The sequence below is a fragment of the Micromesistius poutassou genome, assembly GCF_964030765.1.
Source record: "Micromesistius poutassou genome assembly, chromosome: 14".
In the NCBI taxonomy this organism is placed as follows: domain Eukaryota; kingdom Metazoa; phylum Chordata; class Actinopteri; order Gadiformes; family Gadidae; genus Micromesistius; species Micromesistius poutassou.
In genome coordinates this window covers 7591735-7597734 of record NC_140284.1, presented here as the reverse complement: position 1 = coordinate 7597734, position 6000 = coordinate 7591735, and positions in this window count along the sequence as shown.

Here is a 6000-nt window from a genome sequence, read left to right as displayed (position 1 = left end):
TCGCTTTTTCGCCTTGTATTTCAACGAACTCCTCCTAGGGAATTTATCGGATCTGCTTCACAATTGGTCAGTACAGTCATGAAATGGAGCTCAACCAACGCCGTGTTATATGTGACTGTACGTTGAAGGTCGTGTCCGTGGCGTGCCGTCAAAGTTGGCCGTTTTGAATTCCGTCGTCTTATTTTCGTTTTTTCCGCCTTGTATTTGAACGAACTCCTCCTAGGGAATTTATCAGATCTGCTTCACAATTGGTCAGTACAGTCAAAAAATGGGGCTCAACCAACGCCGTGTTATTTGTGACTGTACGTTGAAGGGCGTGTCCGTGGCGTGCCTTCAAATTTGGCCGTTTTTCATGGAATTTTTTCACTTTTTCGCCTTGTATTTCAACAAACTCCTCCTAGGGAATGTATCTCATCTGCTTCTACAGATTACATGAATTCGCTAAAAATTAAAATTAAAACTGCGCGCAGTGATGAACGGGACCTCGTGGCAGCGCACATGTTACGAGGTCCCGTTCATCACTGCGCGCAGTTTTAAAAAAGCGCACATGTTACGAGGTCCCGTTCATCACTGCGCGCAGTTTTAAAAAAGCGCACATGTTACGAGGTCCCGTTCATCACTGCGCGCAGTTTTAAAAAAGCGCACATGTTACGAGGTCCCGTTCATCACTGCGCGCAGTTTTAATTATTCTTATTCTTTTTAACCGTCTTCGACTGCATTTTTCCCCCCCTGAACATATACGAAAACTCATATTTTCTTGGCACGTTTGGTGGGACTGCTGTAAAAATTGAGATTCTAGCCGTCAAATTCACATTGGCCCCAAGGTGGCGCTATACCAACTATGCCAAAATTTCAACGTTTACACAAGCATAACTCGTCACTGGTTGGACCTACACTCATGAAACTTTTGCCACACATGCAAAACCTCATGATGAACAAATTTGCAGATACTAACTTAGCACTTCCGGTAGCCACATTTCCCGCCATTTTGAATTTAGTTAAAAACAGTAAATTCCCCAAGGATCCCAGGTTTTTCGACTTTCACAAAAATCCTTTAGCACATATCATCTATGGCCCATTATCTTCATTCTGACATAAGGATTAGTCTGTACACTAAAGTAGCAAGTACCCATGAGCCATTGAGTTCGAAAAGGGGTGTGGTTTTTACCAAAAAATTGGTAAATTGCACATATCTACATGAATTGGACTCCTATGATCTTGGACCCCTCTACTAAAGTTGTTCAGAATCAAATTCTGAACAAGATAAAGTAAAAAAAAATTCAAATGGGGCGTGGCTTCAAAATGGGCGTGGCCTGTTACTAAAATAGCCACAGTTCATAGACGCAATGTTTGATTTGAGCGGGACCAACTCAGTAGCCTTTGGGGACAAAAGTTCTAACTGCTCAAGTAAAATTAAGTCGATTGGAAAAACAACATGGCCGCCAGAGGCTCAAAATCACTCTGCGGAGACCGTAATAGTTATGAATATGAAATTCACAGGACACGTGTAAACTGCTGCCTGTAGCTCATATACCAAATTTCGTGATTGTCATGTTTGTAGCGCCCCCTACAGGAACTTTAAAAACCAGCCCCTGCGCCACGTATCACCAATATGTATGAAACTCGGTATGCATGTACAACATGCCAATACCTACAGAAAAGCCTCTTGGAACCATGCCCCAAAACCCACCGGAAGTCGGCTGTTCTCTTTTTTAATTTGCACTTTTACCGGCAAATTTCACTTTTTTACCGGCAAATTTCACTTTTTTGCCTTGTATTTGAACGAACTCCTCCTAGGGAATTTATCGGACCTGCTTCACAATTGGTCAGTACAGTCATGAAATGGAGCTGAACCAACGCCGTGTTATTTGTGACTGTACGTTGAAGGGCGTGTCCGTGGCGTGCTGTCAAAGTTGGCCATTTTGAATGGAATTTTTTCACTTTTTCGCCTTGTATTTCAACAAACTCCTCCTAGGGAATGTATCTCATCTGCTTCTACAGATTACATGAATTCGCTAAAAATTAAAATTAAAACTGCGCGCAGTGATGAAACTTTGCACACACATGCACATCCTCATGATGAACAAAAAAGTCTCTTCAACTGAAAATTTCCGGGTTGCCAGATTTTCCGCCATTTTGAATTTTGTTAAAAACAGCAAATTGCCTAAGGATCCCAGGTTTTTCGACTTTGACAAAAATCCTTTGGCACATATCATCTATGGCCCATTATCTTCAATCTGCCATAAGGATTAGTCTGTACAATAAAGTTTAAAGCACCCATGAGCCAAAAGGTGTGTGGTTAAAAACGCTAAAATCTTTAATTGCTCATATCAACATCAACTTTCACTCCTATGATGTTGACCCAGATACAAAAGTTGTTCAGAATCAAATTCTGAACAAGATAGAGTAAAAAAAAAAAATTATGGGGCGTGGCTTCAAAATGGGCGTGGCCTGTTACTAAAATAGCCACAGTTCATAGACGCAATGTTTGATTTGAGCGGGACCAACTCAGTCGCCTTTGGGGACCAAAGTTCTAACTGCTCAAATCAAATTACGTAGATTGGAAAAACAACATGGCCGCCAGAGGAGGGTAAATCGCACTGCGGAGACTGTAATAGTTATGAATATGGAATTCACAGGACACGTGTAAACTGGTGCCTGTAGCTGACATACCAAAAATAGTGGTTGTCGTGTTTTCAGCGCCCCCTACAGGAACTTTAAAAAGCAGCCCCTGCGCCACGTTTCACCAATATGTATGAAACTCGGTATGCACGTACAACATGCCAATACCTACAGAAAAGCCTCTTGGAACCATGCCCCAAACCCTACCGGAAGTCGGAAATTTTCTTTTTTTCATTTGCACTCTCGGCGGCAAATTTCACTTTTTCGCCTTGTATTTGAACGAACTCCTCCTAGGGAATTTATCGGATCTTCTTCACAATTGGTCAGTACAGTCAAAAGATGGGGCTCAACCAACGCCGTGTTATTTGTGACTGTACGTTGAAGGGTGTGTCCGTGGCGTGCCTTCAAAGTTGGCCATTTTTCATGGAATTTTTTCACTTTTTCGCCTTGTATTTCAATAAACTCCTCCTAGGGAATGTATCTCATCTGCTTCTACAGATTACATGAATTCGCTAAAAATTAAAATTAAAACTGCGCGCAGTGATGAACGGGACCTCGTGGCAGCGCACATGTTACGAGGTCCCGTTCATCACTGCGCGCAGTTTTAAAAAAGCGCACATGTTACGAGGTCCCGTTCATCACTGCGCGCAGTTTTAAAAAAGCGCACATGTTACGAGGTCCCGTTCATCACTGCGCGCAGTTTTAAAAAAGCGCACATGTTACGAGGTCCCGTTCATCACTGCGCGCAGTTTTAAAAAAGCGCACATGTTACGAGGTCCCGTTCATCACTGCGCGCAGTTTTAAAAAAGCGCACATGTTACGAGGTCCCGTTCATCACTGCGCGCAGTTTTAAAAAAGCGCACATGTTACGAGGTCCCGTTCATCACTGCGCGCAGTTTTAAAAAAGCGCACATGTTACGAGGTCCCGTTCATCACTGCGCGCAGTTTTAATTTATATTGTTATATAATTCATTGTTAAAAAGGTCAATTAACTATTTATGTGTGCCTTTACATATTCTCAATGTAGAAAATAGGTAGGCCTATTCACTTGTCTTACCTGTATCCGGAGGGGTATTCCATCAACCAGGCTAAGCGCAAAGCTGGGCTTATTTCGCTTAGTCAGGCTTCTTTCAGCTAGAGTTGCGTTCCATGAACGTGAACGCAACTCTCCGCTAAGTAACCATGGCAATTTATCCGACCAAACTAACCTGGTTGGGAGCAGGTTAACTGTCAGGCTAACTTGAGCGGTGTTTCAGAGAAATCCATCTGTCAGCAACAATTGTACCATCAGAAGGTTCCGCCAAGCCTAGTCCTCACGATTTTGTCATAAATGTACATAGGCCTATATGAAGTACAAACAGCATATATTTTCACTAAGGGTCTAAGATTAAATTATGCAAATGAAATAATTCAATGAATTGCTATCTATTGTTACTGTGGCTATTTTTCCAACATTTTTTTATACAAAAATTGTTGGAATTTTCGTCGATCGTCCCGACGGTCACTTTTTACAAAGTGGCCGTCGGGACGATCGGGAGTTTTCCCGGTCGGCCGGGAAAGGTGGTCAGGTGGACCAGCCCACATTTAATGCGAGCTGCCGCGAGACGTGTGTAAGCCGGGCCTACGCGTTATACATCATTATTCTACTTCAGCGCTCGTCCGCGACCCCCCCCGTCAACAATCGCGACCGTAACAGCACTTGTCCGCGACCCCCCCCCCCCAGTGGTAGGCTGGGCTGGGCCGGTCAGAATTCTCCCGGTGGCTTTTAGTGCCCCACTCCGCCCCTGATGGTTACGGTGTTTGCTTTTTGAGTTATTATATGCTTGTAGGCCTACTCCTCATAGACTTCCACAAGCAGCTTCATGTTCGCCGCTGGAAAAGATCCCGCTCGGTCCTTTTCGGACATTTGATCCATGATTCGACATTCACGGTTATGGGCTGGTTACATATCTCGTGAACGCGCGTAATCCAGGATAACGTTAGCCTAGCTTGAACTAACCTGAGCAAGGCGCGGCTGAACAGTGTTGATGGAACGGCTTAAGCCTTAAGTGGAAGTTGGCAATGGTTCTAACCGGGCTTAATCAACTAAGCGCCGCTTTCTTTAGCGACTTTGATGGAATACCATGGTCAGAGGTCAGAGAGTAGGCCTACTTTACAAGTGCAAGTTTCACAACTTTGTACGATTTGTTACAGCTCGGTATGTTGTCACGTTTTTCACACGATAAAGATAGACACGTAGGTTAGCGTTTGTTTTGTTTTTTGTCAAGCATTCAAATTTAATCAAAGAAGGCTCTCCTATTAACTTTGGCTACGTCTGGATCGCTGATCGCGTAGTGTGTCAACACCTGCAGCGTGCCTCTGGCTCCACGTGAACCCCTGGACCGAACGTCGGTCGAGACCTCCCGGACGGCACCTCTGGATCCGAGTGAGAGACCCGCTACTTCTACACATGGATTAACGTGAGTGAAATATTTAGTTTGCCTCAAAGGGTTTTACACTTTGCAGCGCACTTTTAACGTATGCACTCAAGCATCATCAGTCCTGCGACGTATAGCGACATGGTTCATTGTCTGTCAAAGTAAATAGCTTCTTTATTTTGATGAACCCCTCTAGTGCGGTTTGGTTATTAATGAGCTTTTTGATATTGTAGGTGCACCATATTCGTTATGCTTGACACGCATTAATTGCACCTATTTAAATTTTTTTACAATAGTAACAGTTGGGTAAACAACATGTCGATAAGTTGACACTATAATAAATTATGGAATTATTCTAGTAAACGAAGGCATTGTAGTCTGTTTATTAGGGACGAACTAAAGCCGCTGCTCTCTGATCTTTGGAGCATGAGTCTTTCATGAAGGCAGAGGTTTTTGGATAAGTTGAACAAAAGTACATCAAAGTCATTAATAAAAACCTTGAAAGGGGTTCGAGGGCTTTCATGTAGTTCTGGAAAACATTTAACGTCACAGCAGCGCTCTAAATGCTAATCCATGTGTCCACGGGATGACATTGCTTGAAAAAAAAAAATCTTGCCATTTTGAACACTTCATGCTATTCTCTTACATAACTTTTACTAGAAAGTAGAAGATGAGTTCTGTACTTGATCTTAAACACATTTTAACACTGGAGAAATGGCAGTCGAAATAGGATCTCTCACTCTCCCATGTGTGCCCGTGTCTGAGACATCCAGTGGGCGTTCAAACAATGTTCATCCTATCCTGAGAGCAGGCCCATAAAAGAGAGAACCTGCTCACAGTCTGTCTCTGGCACCTCCTGAGTGCGGTGCTCAGACAAGCCTTCCGTTTGAGGGGGATCTGGTAATTCACCTTTGGTTTGTTTTGTAGTTGGATGTCTCAGAGTTGTTTTGGTCTGCTCATG